Here is a 16,369-nt window from a genome sequence, read left to right on the forward strand (position 1 = left end):
GAATAGACAGAATATACAAGTAATTCTTACAAAGCAGTAACGCAAAGTGCAAAAGAAAAGTGGGCAAAGGACGTGAAAAGACATTTCAGAGGAAATCATGCCAATGACCAGCAACTAAATGAAGAGATCCTCAATTTCAGTAGCAATCAGAGAAATGCAAATTAAACAGGATTGAGACATCGTCTCCAGCCGTAGTTTGGCAAAATTGAAGAGACTGATAATAGCAAGTGTTGATGAAGAAGTGGAGAAATGGTATTTTCCTGCATTAAAGGTGGTTCAGCTCTTTTGGAGAGCAACATGGCAGCGTGAATTAAAATGTTCAACATACATACTTGGTGAGCCAAGAATGCCTTCCTAGGTATCTGATATAGAGACGTACCCTCACATATGCTCAAAGAGATATTGATGGTAACAGTGAAAAATTGGAAACCAACTTAAGTGTTTGTTAGAAGCAGAATGGTTAAATAATCTATCGTACTTTGATGCTGTGCATAATTGTAGCAATTTTTAAGGAAACATATCAATATATACCAGCATTAAAATATCTCAGACATATATCGTCAAGTGAAAAAAGCATGTTGCCGAAAATACATGCAGTGCTATGTAATATATGTTAAATTAAAAATATGCACAAACTGTTCATTTCTATCTTTATCTACATAGGTATGCATGTAAACACATGGAAAAATGTCTGTAAGCACACATGCCAGATTAATAAGCAGATGCTACCTCTAAAGAGGTGAATGGGATCAAAAGTGGTCATCAAAGAGAATCTTGCTTTGTTTTTTAATTTTTAAAAATTTCGTTTGTGGTAAAAAAAAAAAAACCCCACATAACATAAAGTTCAGCATCTTAATCATTTTCAAGTATACAGTTCATTAGTGTTAAGTATATCCACATTGTTGGGTAACAGATCACCAGAAATTTTTTATCTTGCAAAACTGAAACTCTGTACCCATTAAACAATTGCCCATTTCCCTCTGCACTGCGTCCTGGTACCCACCATTCTGCCTTCTATCTCTATGAATGCGAGTACTTTGCATACTTCATATATGAGGAGTCATACAGTATTTGTCTTTTTGTGACTGCCTTATTTCACTTAGCATGTCTTCAGCGTTCATTTATATTGTAGCAAGTGTCAGATTTTCTTTCCTCTTTAAGGCTGAATAATATTCCATTCTCTGTATAGACCACATTTTATTTATTCATTCATCTGTAGATGGACACTTGGCTTGCTTCCACCATTTGGCTATTGTAAATAGTGCTGCTGTGAACATGGGTGTACAAATATCTCTTCAAGACCCTGCTTTCCTTTCTTGTGGGTATATACCCAGAAGTGGGATTGCTGAATCACAATGGTAGTTCTGTTTTTAACTTTTTGAGCAACTGTCATACTGTTCTTGTTTTTATTAAGTATTTCACAACAAGAATATACTTATGTGTTCTTTATGTCATTAAGGGTAAAGGAAAAAATTAGTCTAGATAAGTGTGGTTCAGAGGACACCGTGCATAAGTAAATGGTGGTTTTGGTGAAAGTAAGAACGGGCAAATGTGGTGGTCTCTGTCTTAGCAAAACGCCTGTGAGCTGGGAGTGTTGAAAACTATGGGTCTAGCGTTGACTTAGCATGCCTGATAGTTTCATTGTTCTCAAGTATCTGCTAGCCTCGCCTGGGGAGGCATAACCCTACAGATAACCCTCCGGCCATCTGACTTGCGTTGGCCAATGAAACGTGAGCAGAAGCCCCGAGAGCCAAAGCGAGGCTTTCTGTGTCCTCTTCCTGCTGTGACCACCATCACCATCCCAGCCCAGGTTGTAAAAGCAGTCGGGGTCCCAACGGGAGGTCGTGTGCAGCAGAGCTTCAGCCACACTTGGATGCAAGTCAAGCACGAGTGAGAAGTACATCTTGGGGGTTGAAAATGACTGGATTTATTTATTTATTTATTATTGACGTATAGTTAATTTACAGTGTTGTGTTAGTTTCTGGTGTACAGCAACGTGATTCAGTTATGTGTATATATATATAACTGAATATATATATATCTTCTTTTTTATTTTCTTTTCCATAGGATAGAAAGATATTGAATATAGGATATTGAATATGGTTCCCTGTGCTATACAGTAAGACCTTGTTGTTTATCCATCCTATATATAATAGTTTGCATCTGCTGATCCCAAACTCCCAGTACATCCCTCCCCCAACCTCCTCCCCCTTGGCAACCACAAGTCTATTCTCTATGTCTGTGAGTCCGTTTCTGTTTTGTAGATATGTTCATTTGTGTCATATTTTACATTCCGCATATAAGTGATATCATATGATATTTGTCTGGCTTACTTCACTTACTATGGTAACCTCTGGGTTTATCCATGTTGCTGCAAATGGCATTATTTCATTTTTTATGGCTGAGTAGTACTCCATCGTGTATATATGTGTATATATATATAATATACATATTTGTGCATATATATATACATATTTGTTGTGTGTATATATATATAATATATATCTATATATATCACATGTTCTTTTTCCATTTATCTGTCAAAGGACATTAGGTTGCTTCCATATCTTGGCTATTGTGAATAGTGTTGCTATGAACATTGGGGTGCATATATCTTTCTGAATTAGAGTTTTCCCCCAATAATGCCCAAGGGTGGGATTCCTGGCTCATATGGCAACTCTGTTTTTAGTTTTTTGAGAAACCTCCAACACTGTTTTCCATCGACTGGATTTATTTTTGATATCACAGGACAACATGGTCTGTCTGCCTCATGCAAGACGTTTATTTAACACTCCTTGTCTGCACGAGGACTGTGGACTCCTAGTGGGAACAGGAATCTGTAAATCAAGGCCTCTTCTGAAGACATGTATGCACCGCTGCAAAGCCAGGGAGAAGGCCAGCGCCATCCGTGCATGTCGCATTTCAGGGCAGGGGCTGAGATCCACAGAACTCCAGGGTTTCTGGGATTCTTTGGAACAGTTGTTTCAAGTAAGCATCAATCCTCAACTCTGAGTAAAAAGGACCTAAGGGTATGGTTTCACTGTCTCTAAGAAGACACACAATGTCAAGATGAGGCCTGTGAAGTGCACATTTTCTCTTGAACTTGCTACGTGTAATGTTGAGAGTTCCCCCGGAGTGCGCTGGTTAATCAGCATTTTCTTAATTAGCATCTTTCAATCTTCTTTATGAGCCAGAAAGCATTGTGGATAAAGCATGGTACACCGCCGGCTAGGAATGTGGGATTCTAGGTCTGACTCCACCAGTGACTAACAGGATCTAGGCAAGTCCTAGCTTCTCTGACCTCATTTTTTTCTGTTTATAAAATAATTCTGGCTCATCTGTATTATCTGATCTGTTAGGACAAATTTCATGACCACATCGGCATGAAATCTGCATGAGGTTGATACTGAAATGGATTAGACACACTTAATCAAGATGGTGAAAGAGGAGGCTGGAACCAGGACAGAAAACCCATTCCCACCCCAGCCAAGGGCTTCCCCGTGTGCCAGGTTTGCTGGGGAGGTCAGGGAGAGAGGCTGGCAGCCAAGGCATTTTGAAAACATAGCTTTTATTTGAAATTCACGGTACATTTGGTTAAATTTAACTTTTAGTAAATTACGTAACATATTATGATCTATGTAATTATATATCATATATTACGATTTTGGATGGATAGATAGATAACGTTTTAGTTCTTAATGGATTTTTTGGTCTTTTTAAATTTTCTGAGTTAGAGGAACTCTCTGGATGGTGTTAAAGAGAGAGATATGAACCAGATGGGGCTAATTCTGATATTTGGAGCAGTGAACCATTTCTGGTCTTTATCCTGCTCTATGGTGGATGGATGAGGTGGACCCAGTGAGCACCTCTCTTTAATCGTGGAGCCATAGAGGGACTATTGTGGCCTGAGGATGCCATCCCTTCACACCTAACCCTTTTCACGTTGACGTGTGGAGCTGATGCTGCCGATTGGCAGGGCACTGGGTACTTTTTTAGATACTGTACGTGTCATATTCTCGGTACAATTTTTAAATTGAGGGGAACTGCAAACCTTATCACCTGGTACTAACATACAGGTAAGTGGACATACTGAGCATTATTTAAATTACATTTCTTTCAGGCAAACAAACAGCAACAGCAAAAACTCGAAACAATAATTGATTAAAAAAAGGGGGAGGGGTTGGAATGATCGGAAATGGAATCGTCACCATTGGGAAAAAGTTCTACTTGTGATTCTTATTTATATCCAACCTTTGTGAGCATCCTTTCGTTTATTTACATAAAATCAACTTGGGCTTCATCAACTCTGCTGAGAAAAAAAAGATGACATCTACCTGTAACCACCAGCAAGCGCTCTGGAGAGGACAGGTTCTTAAATTACGTCATTAATTTCCAAGATATACGCATCACGTTTGTGTTTGCAGAGCATAAAAATGTATTAGAGGAAGCCCAATTTCACGTGCTGATAAAAAAGAACACAGAAGATGTCATTCACTAGCAATCTCTCTTCCTTTTGATTTGCAACTTTTAGGGAGCAACGGTGTCATTCAGCTGCAGGGTCACAGGGCCGCCTCCTGGTGGAAATACAGAGTAGAAGTGAGGAGGGAGGGGCATGGGGGGCACTTTTGCTCTACTGACAGTGTTTGATGCCTTAAGCTAGGGGATGAGGACATGGGCATCTTAATTATTCTTTATTCCTTTTCTTGGCATATCTTAAATATCGCGATAGTATATTATTTTTAAGAAAAGAAGACCCAATTCTGAGGGCTTTGGGAACTAATTCAGTCATCTTAAGTTACTTAGGTCTGTGTACCTTTTTGGCTCCAGTGAGAATTATTTTATACAATTAGGGATAGGAATGTTGGAGAAGAAAACTTGAATTGATTAGGGGGACAGCTGTGATCTTAGAGAAGGGAACCATGGCTTGTTAATCTTGCCCTAGACTGTGTGCCCAGAGACTTGTCCAAGATCTTCAGAGCGAGGGAGCTGAGGGGCAACAGTCCCCAGCTGCGGACCTGGAACACCAGCATGTCCCTTGCTATAAGGGCTGGTGGCTGAGAGGTGGACCTGAATGACCCGGGCATGAAAAGGACAAAGCCCAGCAAAGAAGCTGGTTTTAGAACCAACGCTGACTCCCAAGAGGCTGCATGTACAGATAGGTCACACCTGAGATGAAGTAGTTTCTGCCCGGGCCGTGGGTTGGGTGACTCGCTGCTAAGGGTCAGCATGGATGACACAGGAAGGACAAGGCAAGGCTGTGGTCCTAGGCACAGCCTAGAGACAGGTCCCCCTTTACCCCAGGGGCAGTAGTGGGAGGTGTAAGTGTCAAATCTTGGGGAGCCTGCCTTTCTGTGGCTGCTTTGGGGACAAAACCTCTTCCTCCTCGGACCCCTCGGAAAGGGGAATCTCTTAAAGCGAGACCCATGACCTGGGACAGCAGATCTGTGAACTGAGACTCCACGCAAACAGGGATATCAGAGCCAGGTGCCCTGTCCTCAGACCGTGGCGGCCTGCTATCTCTGGGTGCTTCCAGGGTCCTCTCTGGGAGTGCGTTTCCTTTCTCTTCCTTCTTAATGTATCTAAACCAGAATCCCTCCGTGGGGATTTTCTTCTCGCACAACTTCTTTAAACTGGGTGTAGTAATCCGCACACCGAAAAACTCACCCTTTTCAAGTGGACGGTCTGGTGGCCCTGGGGTAGACTGGCTCCTTCAGTTCTTCCTCTGCGGGCTAGTCTCTGTCGAGCCTGTTTGGGGGAGCGGCTTCTTCCTGTGCGTTTCCCCTGGCAGAGAGGGAGGCAGGCCTGCCTTTCACCGTGGCTGCCTGCGGCCTGTGGTCCCGCGTTGGCTGGGGCTCTGCCCACCGGCTCCCCATGTGCTGAGAGCACAGGCTCGCGACGTCTGAGACAGGGAGAGAGCTAACCCACGCACGCTCTATCGATTTTTCCCATTGTCTCAGTTCCTTTGACTCCCTCTTTTCCCCTAGGGGAACAGTTAGGAAATAGCCAACAACCCTTGCAGGCAAACTGAGTTTCAGAATTTATTGCATTCCGAAAACAGTGGAAAAGAAATCAAGCATCGGGCCTCAGAAGGATCACGCAGAAGCAAGTGATGTTCCCGTTTGATGGTGAAGCAGCCCGGCAGTCCATGCCTTTGGGGATAGGACATACACTGAGAAGGGTGTTCCCTGATGTTAGGAAAATAATAGGCTGGCATGCGCGCGTATCTTCCTCCTTGAGACTAATTAGAAAGTTCAGGAAACCTAGTCAAGGAAGGAATATCTGGTATTTGCCTGGTTCTCTGCACAAAATGGTAATCCAATGGTCAGGAATAACTATGGGTGTACATATTTTCTGAGAATACAATAAACAGAACTCTAAGTTTACAAAACATTAAGAAGTAAAGAGTAGTCATTAGCTTTCCAAAACCAATTGGCGTTTTTATCCTGCTGAAATTCTGTTGTAAGGGATGAAGCTAACAATAAATGGGTCAGAGGCTACAGAGCTTTCCGTGCTAAAAATTCTGAGATTCACATGTCAATACCTCAGAATGTAGAGCAAGACAGACCCTCAGAAACTAAAGGCTCTCAATCAGGGTTATACGATTACCCAGGGTTATACGATTACCCAGGATCATGTGCCAAAATGTATCTTAAATTGATGTTGTTGGAAATTTCCCCCATAAAAGCTAATGAAAATGATAGCTCCTGGAGTTCTAATAAAGTTGAGAGGTTAAGAAAGATCCTAAATTAGCTTTCCTAGTCTTAAGACACTGCTTGTCTACCATGGAACGGTGAAAAACCACCAGCCTCGTGAACCAGGGCATTAGTGTGAACCCACATCCCCTGGGAACTTGTTAAAAATACAGAGGCCCAAAAAACAAAAACAACAACAGCAAAAACAATAACAAAAACCAAAATACAGAGGCCCAGGTCCCAGGCCGCAAGCTCAGTCGGTAGATCTGGCGCCCTCGAGCATTCGGAAGCACACCAGATCTGAGAAGCCTAACATAGTGGAAACAGTTGGAGTTTGAAATCAAGTAGACAGTTGAGACTCAGAGGCCACCATTCCGTGACCTTGAGCAAGCTGCCGCTCTCTCTGAACCTTAGTTCTCTCAACTATTACGAACTTCCTGGGCTGTTGTGAGGATTAAGTTAACGGCCTGTTTATCTCCATGTTTGCCACCTAGTGGATGATTAATAAATGTTTCTTCCTGCATGAGTTTACTAGGACTGCCATAGCAAAATACCACAGACCGGGTGACCTAAACAACCGTCATTTATTTTCTTACAGTTCTGGAGGCTGGAAGTCCAAGGTCAAGGTATCAGCAGGGTTGGTTCTCCTGAGGCCTCTCTCCTTGGCTTGCGGACAGCCATCTTCTCGCCGTGACCTCTCGTGGCCTCTTCTCTATGTGAGGGTGCCCGCATCTCTTCCTCTTCTTATAAGGTCATCAGTCCTGTAGTCCTCTTGGATTAGGGCCCCACCCTTAGGCCATCATTTAACCTTAATTAGCTCTGTAAAGCCCTTATCTCCAAATACAGCCACACTGGGGGTTAGAGCTTCAACACGCGCGTTTCGGGGGAGACACAATTCAGTCCCGAACACTTCCCTTCACCCTATCTTTTTACCTGTGCTCTTGCCTTTTTCCTTTCCCATCACCGTCAGCAGTAGTTTATGTTTGAATCATCTGTAACTCAAAAGAATCATTTTACAATACTTATCTGATGAAAGCACTGGTTGAAGATGAGGTGAGGACGGGGTGCAGGTATTCTGCCGAAGGCATTGGCTTCATGAGAATCCAGTCCCCAGAACCCTGGTCCAAGAATATAACAGAGACTCTACTCTTAGCTAAAGGGTCTGGTTACTCTCACTAGTTCGGTTTCATTTTTTTTTTTTTAAAGTGACCTAGATGGAGAAGGCGCAGAATCCCCCACGTCTAAATTCTCAGTCCTCACATTTCCAAATTCTGAAGGGCTTTTTTTTTCTTCTTCTTCCTCTTAAGATAGATCACAGCAGAGAAGAAGAAAAGTCTTTTCAGATTTCATAAGCGAAAGCTTAACTTTGTGATATATCATTTCCTGACAGAGTGGTTATTTAGTGCCTATGTTTAGAGTCCATAATATTCAGTTTCAGATGTGTGAGGCCTCGTTCCAAGCAAGCTGCCTCTCCCTTCCCTGCTGCTCAAATGTCTCCTTCATGGTTGCACACAAGGCTCCACAGAGGCTGGCAGCCTCCTAATAGAATCTGTGATGTGAATTGCATTCATGCTGATGTTACAAGGCAGCACCTGGCCGCCTCAGATCCTCCCTGATGTAACTGGCAACACACTGAAATGAGTCAGTCTGTGAGTCACTCAAGAAACCTTCAGCGACTGCATTGTTCTCTTATTCATACTCCAGTGAATTAAGTCTTCTGACCTGGACTATGAATTTTAGCTCTTTCCCAATTAAGTTCCTTGGCTCTATGTTGGTTTTTCTTCCGTGAAACTGAAGCAGCCTTCTAAAAATGTGTGCATTTATCATGTATGTTCCTCTGCCTGATTTAAAATGCGCCACTCTGATTACTCTGAACTGTGATTGAATGGAGACGCCTGGGAATAGGTATGTATTCATAATGAATTTTTCCTTTGCTACCTCGGGCGGAGATTAAGGCCTCCATTGAGGGGCACTTCTGATGCGATATTGACAGGACCGTCCTGACCTCCGCAGTGGGCTGAGGCAGCCCAGAGATCCTCACTTTCTACCCTTCTCACTTCTTGTTTGTCCCACGCTTGGGAAAGGCACTGTATGGTTCAGTTCTAAAATGTCCGAGCCCAAGGAGATCCTGGCATCTCTGAATTCAGTCCCCTCTCTCTTCCTCAACGTCTGATTAACCAAAGTCAAACTACATAGTTTTCCAGTGTCCTCCACCCTGAGGCAAGGTGGGCTTTCCTGGGCCTGGGCTCAGCCATGTGACTTACGTTGGCCAACTGGATGTTGACAGAGTCGATGCAAGGAGAACCGTAGAAAGTGCTCGTGCGACGGGGCCAGCTCTCTGGCGCTTCTGCTGTTGCTGGGAGAGGAACGTGTCTGGTAGCTGCGGGTCCAGGAGGAGGGAAGACACGGCACGTGTGACCAGCTTAGTCTCAGCTAAGCTTTTCCTCTGCAAAGCCTAGAGCGGCGCTCCCAGCTGCTCTGGGCGGACAGTTCATTCAGGACTTTAAAAGTGTTGCTTTGCTGTTACTGTAGTTGCCTCTAGTGCTTTACATCCTTCAAAGTAAGCAGGTGAAGCCACCTGTACTTAGTGTGGGACTGGGCTGCCGCGTCTGTTCTGCACCCCTGGACCATGGAAACCTCTCCCCCGTCGCTCCCCCCCCCCTTAGGGGTACGTGAATGCTGCTTATTACTCAGTGAGATGAATGGTGAGCAAAGGGGAACGTTCTTGGACTACCTGATGTCTTTTTTTTAATATAAATTTATTTTATTTTTGGCTGCGTTGGGTCTTTGTTGCTATGCGTGGGCTCTCGTTGCGGAACACAGGCTCTAGGGGCGTGGGCTTCAGTAGTCGTGCCTCGCGGGCTCTAGAGCCTGTGCTCTGCAACAAGAGAAGCCACCGCAGTGAGAAGCCCGTGCACCGCCATGAAGAGTAGCCCCCGCTCGCCGCAACTAGAGAAAGCCCGTGCGCAGCAATGAAGACCCAATGCAGCCATAAATAAATAAATGTATTTAAAAAAAAAAAAAGAATTCCTCTTAGAAGTCTTCATTCGGTATTAATAATTCAGCTTCTGGTCTGTTTTTGCTTGTATTTGCAAAACATATTTTGTTCATTTCTGTCACATTTCCCAGTCGGTAGGTCTGGTAACGGGCCTTTCGGTCAGTATCTGGTTGGCTTTTATTGTTTGCCGCTTGTAACCTCTTGTGTTCCTGGGACTTTGGCTCCTGTGTCGTCGTCAAGCTCTGCCTTGAGGTCTTGTCTGTGCTCTCGCCAGGCCCCCTCACCTGTCCCCCAAGTGCACTCCCTCCAGCCATGACCACTTCAGATTGCGTCACCTCCACCCGTACGTGGCGCCGTCACTACCTGCTCATTCCAAACTGCGTCCCCAGAGCCTCTCACATGCCGGCACACGGGAGTTCTCAAGAAGTATTTTTTTAGTGACTGATGATAGGTGTAGGATCAGTTAGGTTCATCCGTAAGGAATAGAAAACCCAAATACCAGTGGCCTAAAAGGAGTTTCTCTCTCCCTTATTTAAAAGTCCTTAGGCCTTTAGGCATTCAGGCCAGAGCTGGTGAGCCTTTGCATCCGTACAGTCTCAGGGACACAGGTTCCTCCCACATCGTCATGCTGCACGTCCAGGGCACGCTCCTTGTCCTCATAGTGCCAGACGGCCCACGTCTCGGGCCACAGGATGGGAGAAGGGACAAAGAAGAGCCGGCAGGGTCTCTGAGAGAAGGTTTCTGGAATTGCCAAGCAGACAAGCACTTCTTATGTAGCGTTAGCCAGAAGTTAGTGTCAGGGCCACGCTGCCTACAGAGGAAGCTGGGGTGTGTTGTCATAATGTGGATAACTTGGTGCCCAGCTGAAAAATTCTACCACTGTGGAAGAAGAGGAAAACACGCTACAGAACCTTTAGCAATTGCAGAACGCTAACGACCTGAAAAGGCATAGCGTATTTGTGGAAACAAGGGGACTGGTGGAGCGAGCGGGTCGTAGTATGAGCAAGGTAGCGTGGTGGGCCAGCTACAGAGACCAGGAGGGCTAACCTGGGAAGTAATGCCAAGACTTCGTATATTATCCTGTAGTCTGTTTATCAGTGAGGGTCCGGAGAGGAAGCAGGCACTCCTCAAAGGGGTGAAGTGAGTTTAATGAAGGACTGTCAAAAGGGTTAGAAAGATCAGTTAGGAGGCTATTATGATAGTTCTGTAGTTGCTTTCCTTTTTTAAAAAAATCAAAACTCACAGTAAGAAGTATATATTTATATTGTTATTTTTATATTGTTCATCAGGTAACACACACACACACACACACACATAAAATCTGAAGCCCATGAAACAATACTTAACCTTACTAGAAGCAAAGCACTCTGCTTTCACTTAGAAATACTGGTTCCATATTGTAATCATTTCACAATACGTGTACATCAAACCCTCACGATGCACACCTTAAACTTATACAGTGATGTGTGTCAGTTATTCTTGAATAAAACTGGGGAGGAGGGCTTCCCTGGTGGCGCAGTGGTTGAGAGTCCACCTGCCGATGCAGGGGACACGGGTTCGTGCCCCGGTCCGGGGGGATCCCACATGCCACGGAGCGGCTGGGCCCGTGAGCCATGGCCGCTGAGCCTGCGTGTCCGGAGCTTGTGCTCCACAACGGGAGAGGCCACAGCAGTGAGAGGCCCGCGTACCGCAAAAAAAAAAAACAAAAAACAACTGGGGGGGAATGCTCATTCCGAACCATTTTGTTGATTTTATGAGTCACTAATGAGTCACAACTTTCAGTTTCAACAACATTAGTCTAAGAGTGTAGTAGGCAGAATAATGCCCCAAAGACGCCCACGTCCTTTGATTTTGATTGAGGACCCTGAGATGGGAGGTTACCCTGCACGCCCCGGGGATGGGGGCCCCGCGTTATCACAGGGGTGTTTATAAGGGGAAAAGGGAGCAAAAAGAGATGTGAGGAAGGAGACAGTGTCCTAGTGGGGCAGCTGGCCGTTGCTGGCTTGGAGGACGGAAGAAGGGGGCCACGAGCCAAGGAATGCCTGCCTCCAGAATGTGGAAAATGTGAGGAAACACACTCTCCCCTGGAGGCTGCATGAGGAACGCTGTCCTGTTAACACCTTGATTTTAGCCACTTTTGACCTCCGGAGCTGTGAGGTGATGAATGTGTGTTGCTTTAAGCTGTCAGGTTTGTGGTGATTCCTGACAGCAACGGCAAGAAACTAGTACGAGGAGGGAGGTGAAGGGAGTCGGAGTGAAGGCAGTGTGGGTGTGGGGAGGGATGAGAGATGTGGCGTCCAGCTTCTCTCTCAGGGTGGAGGGCCACTGCCCTGAGACGAATCACAGTTTTCCTTCGTCTCATGTGTTATAATCCTGGGAAAGTTAAAATGAATATCAAAGACTTAGAGGAGGATAGAAGTCTGGTTTAAAACTCTTTGTTTTAGCGACATGACCATATGAATTCAGGGCAGATAAATAGTGTGCCGTAAACCTGTGAGCGGATCTGGAAGAAGACGGATGGGGCCACCCAGATGGTTTCTTCATTTAGTCCCGGCTGCCCTAGGAGGTTAACCTGTGACCAAGTGGCTCTACACCTCAGAGGGAGAGGATGGACTAGTCAATAAATGGTCATGGACAGCTGTCAACATGAGAAAACAAAGTTGGACTCAAATGTGGAAAGCAAGACGGTAAAACTTTTAGAAGTATAGTAGGATAGCTTTATAACATCAAGGAACAGCATAAAGTCCAAGCTATACACCCAAAGCAAAAGGGGAAACAGATTCATTCGATTATATTAAAATTTAAAAACTTGAATACAACAGAAGTCTCCGTAACAACGTGATAAAGCCAACCAGAGCTGGAGGGGACTTGTAAATACAGATACCTAATAAAGCAGCAGAGCCTAGAATATCTTAATAACTCTACACATCAATGAGAGTCAGCCAACCCAGTAGGTAAGCAGGCAATGGATGTTAGCTGACAGTTCACAGTGGAGGAAACCTGAGTAGCCCATAAATATACAATGACACGTCCTACTTCACTGGCCATTGAAGAAATGAAAACGAAAATGAGAGGCCTTCCCACTGTCATCAAATTAGCCAAAATTTTTAAATGTGACAATGTCAAGTGTTGGAGAGGATGTGGAGAAACAGGAACTTTCATACTTTCCTGGGAGGAGTGTAAATGGGTCCAAGCATTTCAGAGAACAATCTGATGGTGTCTGGTGAAGATGAAGATTCCTAGAGATGTTCCCTTGAGAAACCCAAGCATGTGCACAAGGAGACCCACAAACTCCTCTCACTTAAGCATTGTTTAACCTGGAAACGAAATACCCATCGTTACAAGACTAGACAGATAAATAGTGATATATTGCCCCAAAGAAGTAATATATCATAGCTGAAAATGAATTAACTAGAGCCTTGTTGTGTTACCATAGAGAAATCTCAAAACACATAACACTGAGCCAGAAGATCAGGTTGTAGTAAAATACACACAGTAACATCGCATGCAAAACAGTATTGTTTATGCACAGAAACATCAGTGTAAAAATCACAGAAACAGACACGAGAATGGTAAGCACCGAACTTAGAATAGTAGGTCCAGGAAGGAGGGAGGAGAACGGAGTCAGGGAGGGTGGGAACACACAGGAGGCTGTAGCTGTAATGTCTGATTCATACTTTACACTCATTATTTTATACTTTATACTTTTTGTGTGCTTGAAAAGTTTTATTTAAAAAATCAAACCCTTCACCATGGCAAAAAAGCCACCTACAATACTGCCCCCTCTGTGGCTGTCCTCGCCAACCTTTTCAATCTCCCCATCCATCACTCCCATGTATTGTCCTACTGAGCTCTCGGTAGACCAAAGTTTGTGTTGTTTCCCGAGCGTATTTCTTTTCACAGCTCCGTGCCTTCACTTATGCTGTCCCCTCCCTCTGGACCCCACCTGGAAGGCCATTCATCCTTCCAGATTCATTTCATGTTTCGTCTCTGGTGTTCTCCAAGGTATGCGTCTCAAACCCTGATGTGCAGAGGAGTCGTCCTTAGATCTTGTTAGAGTGCAGGGTCTGATTCTTCTGGTCCACGAGGATCGCACTGAGTACCGGGCCCTCATGACCCCATCCTCTTCCAGCAACATTAGGAGCTCCCCACTCTAGATTCCCATAGCTTCCCCTACATTCCCTTCTGACAGTATTCCTTGCATTGTTCTGCGTCTGCTTTCTTTTTTAAAAATAGATATCCATCTTTTTCGTGAAACCCTTAAGGGTAGTAATCTCCTAAGGGTATTTATCCTGCCCTGGACTTCACTGTACTGCCAGCACCTAGCATTCATTGGCTGAATATTTGAAGCATTCCCATGTTGAAAGTATAATTGTCTTTTGCACCTCAGGTGAAGCCTTATTAAATCTTTTCAAGCGTATCTGTTTAAGTTGTGTCTTATGTCTCAGGCCAGTAGCAACAGGTATGTAGGGCAGTAAATGCATACTGTGTGCAGATCAGGTCTGGAGAAGTTCCTGATGACAGTGCTCGTGGGAGAGGGGAGCTGGGAGCTGGAAACCCTTGAAGATGTTCAGATCCCTTAGGGCAGAGAAAGCTTTGGAGATGCGGGGGATTTAGTTACTTGGTCACAGGGCATGGATTTTGCTCTAATCATTTAGATGCCTTAGGGGAGCTTTGCAGACCTGTCCTAAGAAAACAGGCTCTCTGAGAACAGGGTGAGTGGAGGGGCAAACCAAGGGCTGCCCGCTGATTAACGGCCTGACCACGGCTCGCCCTCTGCGCTGCCCATCCCGTCCGTGGGCAGGGAGCCCGCCTGGGTGCGCCCGCGCGGCAGAAGCAGGCCGCTGAGCGGAGGCGGGTGGAGCCTAGCCAGCTGGCACCTGCCCACCCGATTCCAGGGCTGGCGGTGCCACTTGGTGGCCATGCCACCTTGAGCAACTTCCTTCACCTTTCAGGGCCCAGGGGTGCCGGATTTAACAAATAAAATATTGCATGGGAGGTACGTAGACCAAAAAAGCATTCCTTGTTTATCTGAAATTCACATGTAATGGGGCATCCGTATTTCATCTGGCAACCTCCTCTGGGCCTCGCTTTCTTCATTTCTAACATGCGGATGGTAACCTTATGATCCTTATAAGATGGTGAAGATGAAATGATTTAATATACAGAAAGTGCTCAGAACGGAGCCTGGCTCAGCGTACGTGCTCACTGCGGCGACTTTATCGTGACTCTTTCGCGTCACTGTTGGCAGCATCACTTACCTGAACCATTGCCGCAAGTTCTAACTGGTCTAACCCTGACTCCGGTTCCTTTTCCCACCTTCCTTCCATGTGACGGCCGGAGATATCACTCTAAAATATTGGGATGGCCAAAATGTTCGTTCAGGTTTTTCCACAACATCTTCTAGAACTCTGAGCATGCATTTTAAATTCTACTGCACATCTCATGGCTTCCAAATCCACGTTCGTCTCTCTGGGGTGACCTTTGTGAAACGAAAATCGGAATGGAGTTGGTGTTGCTAAGAGAGCTCTCTACAGTGCGGCCGCTGAGGCAGTGAGGCTTACGCGCATCTCAGCCGGGGTGGAATCTGAACTTTTGACCGCTTGTCCTAACGAAGACATCCAGAACATCCGCCAGAAACTCAAGATACGTATCAGACCCTTACCCTGCTCATGATAGCCTATCTGCTTATCAGGCCCCTACCCGGTCCCTTATGACAAATATTCATTTCTTGTGTCGGAGAACAGCCTCGTGGCTTTTGCCTTTATAAGCCCCTGACTCTTCGGTTTACCCGAATCTGTGTCTCCCGAATTGCAATTCTTAAGACCCCCAAATAAAGCTCTTTGTTGTTCAAGGCCTTGAGATTGGTTAGTGTCCAACGCCTTCAAGACTTGCACTCCCTCGCCTTTCCGGTCCCTGTTTCCACCAGCCCTGCCCTCTGTGCTCCCTGATGCCCGGCCTCTCCCTGACCCCGTTCCTCCCTCTGTGTCCTTCCACGGCTGCCCCCTCGACCTGGAATCCCTGTCTCCCCTCGGCCCCTGATCAGTGGCCTCTTATCCTCTGGAGCTCTGCTGAAGAGTGCCTTCTCTGGAAACTTCTCTAAGCCCCCATCGTGAGCCTCCCCCAGTCGTCATCCACCTACGTATTTGGGTTCTCCTGCCATACTATATTATGGTTATTTCCTTTTCCATGTTATATTTTCTCTAACAGGATAACATCTGTGTGTAAATAAATTTTAATCCACAGCCTAGAGCTTTTAGTTAGCATCTGAAGTATCTTGGTCAGGAACTCACTCATCTAGGGTGGTGATCAAACATGAAAAGTTCACCACCCAGAGGGGCTGCAGCAACTTCCAACATCCTTATTGCCGTCTACGCCAGAGGCCTTGCTCTTTGGCTAAGGGATGTGGAAGCAATTTTTCACTTCTAGAATGGTCAGTATCCAAAGACGTGTACAGGCACTGCTGTCCTGTCACGGGCAGAAGAGAGGGAGCTGAGGTCTCAATCCCACTTGGCTGGAGGCTTCTGCCATCTGATTTGATTGAGCTGATTTATTGCCGGGATACAGTTGCATTTGCCTCTAGTGAAGCTTTCATGCCAGGTGTCTGTTAGAGAGCCTGAAAGAACAGAGTGCAGGGACTTCACCAAAATGACGCTGGAGAGACTGGTTGGGGTTCTAC

At 45.4% G+C, this 16,369-nt stretch overlaps 1 long non-coding RNA gene across 11 annotated transcripts in view; it reads left to right on the plus strand.

Annotated features, from left to right (window-relative positions):
* The window catches only part of LOC109550252 (uncharacterized), a 272,632-nt gene that overhangs the window by 14,042 nt on the left and 242,221 nt on the right, over window positions 1–16,369 (plus strand). The gene's annotated exons all lie outside the window — the stretch shown is intronic.

Source organism: Tursiops truncatus, chromosome 18 (assembly GCF_011762595.2).
Source record: "Tursiops truncatus isolate mTurTru1 chromosome 18, mTurTru1.mat.Y, whole genome shotgun sequence".
Lineage (NCBI taxonomy): Eukaryota > Metazoa > Chordata > Mammalia > Artiodactyla > Delphinidae > Tursiops > Tursiops truncatus.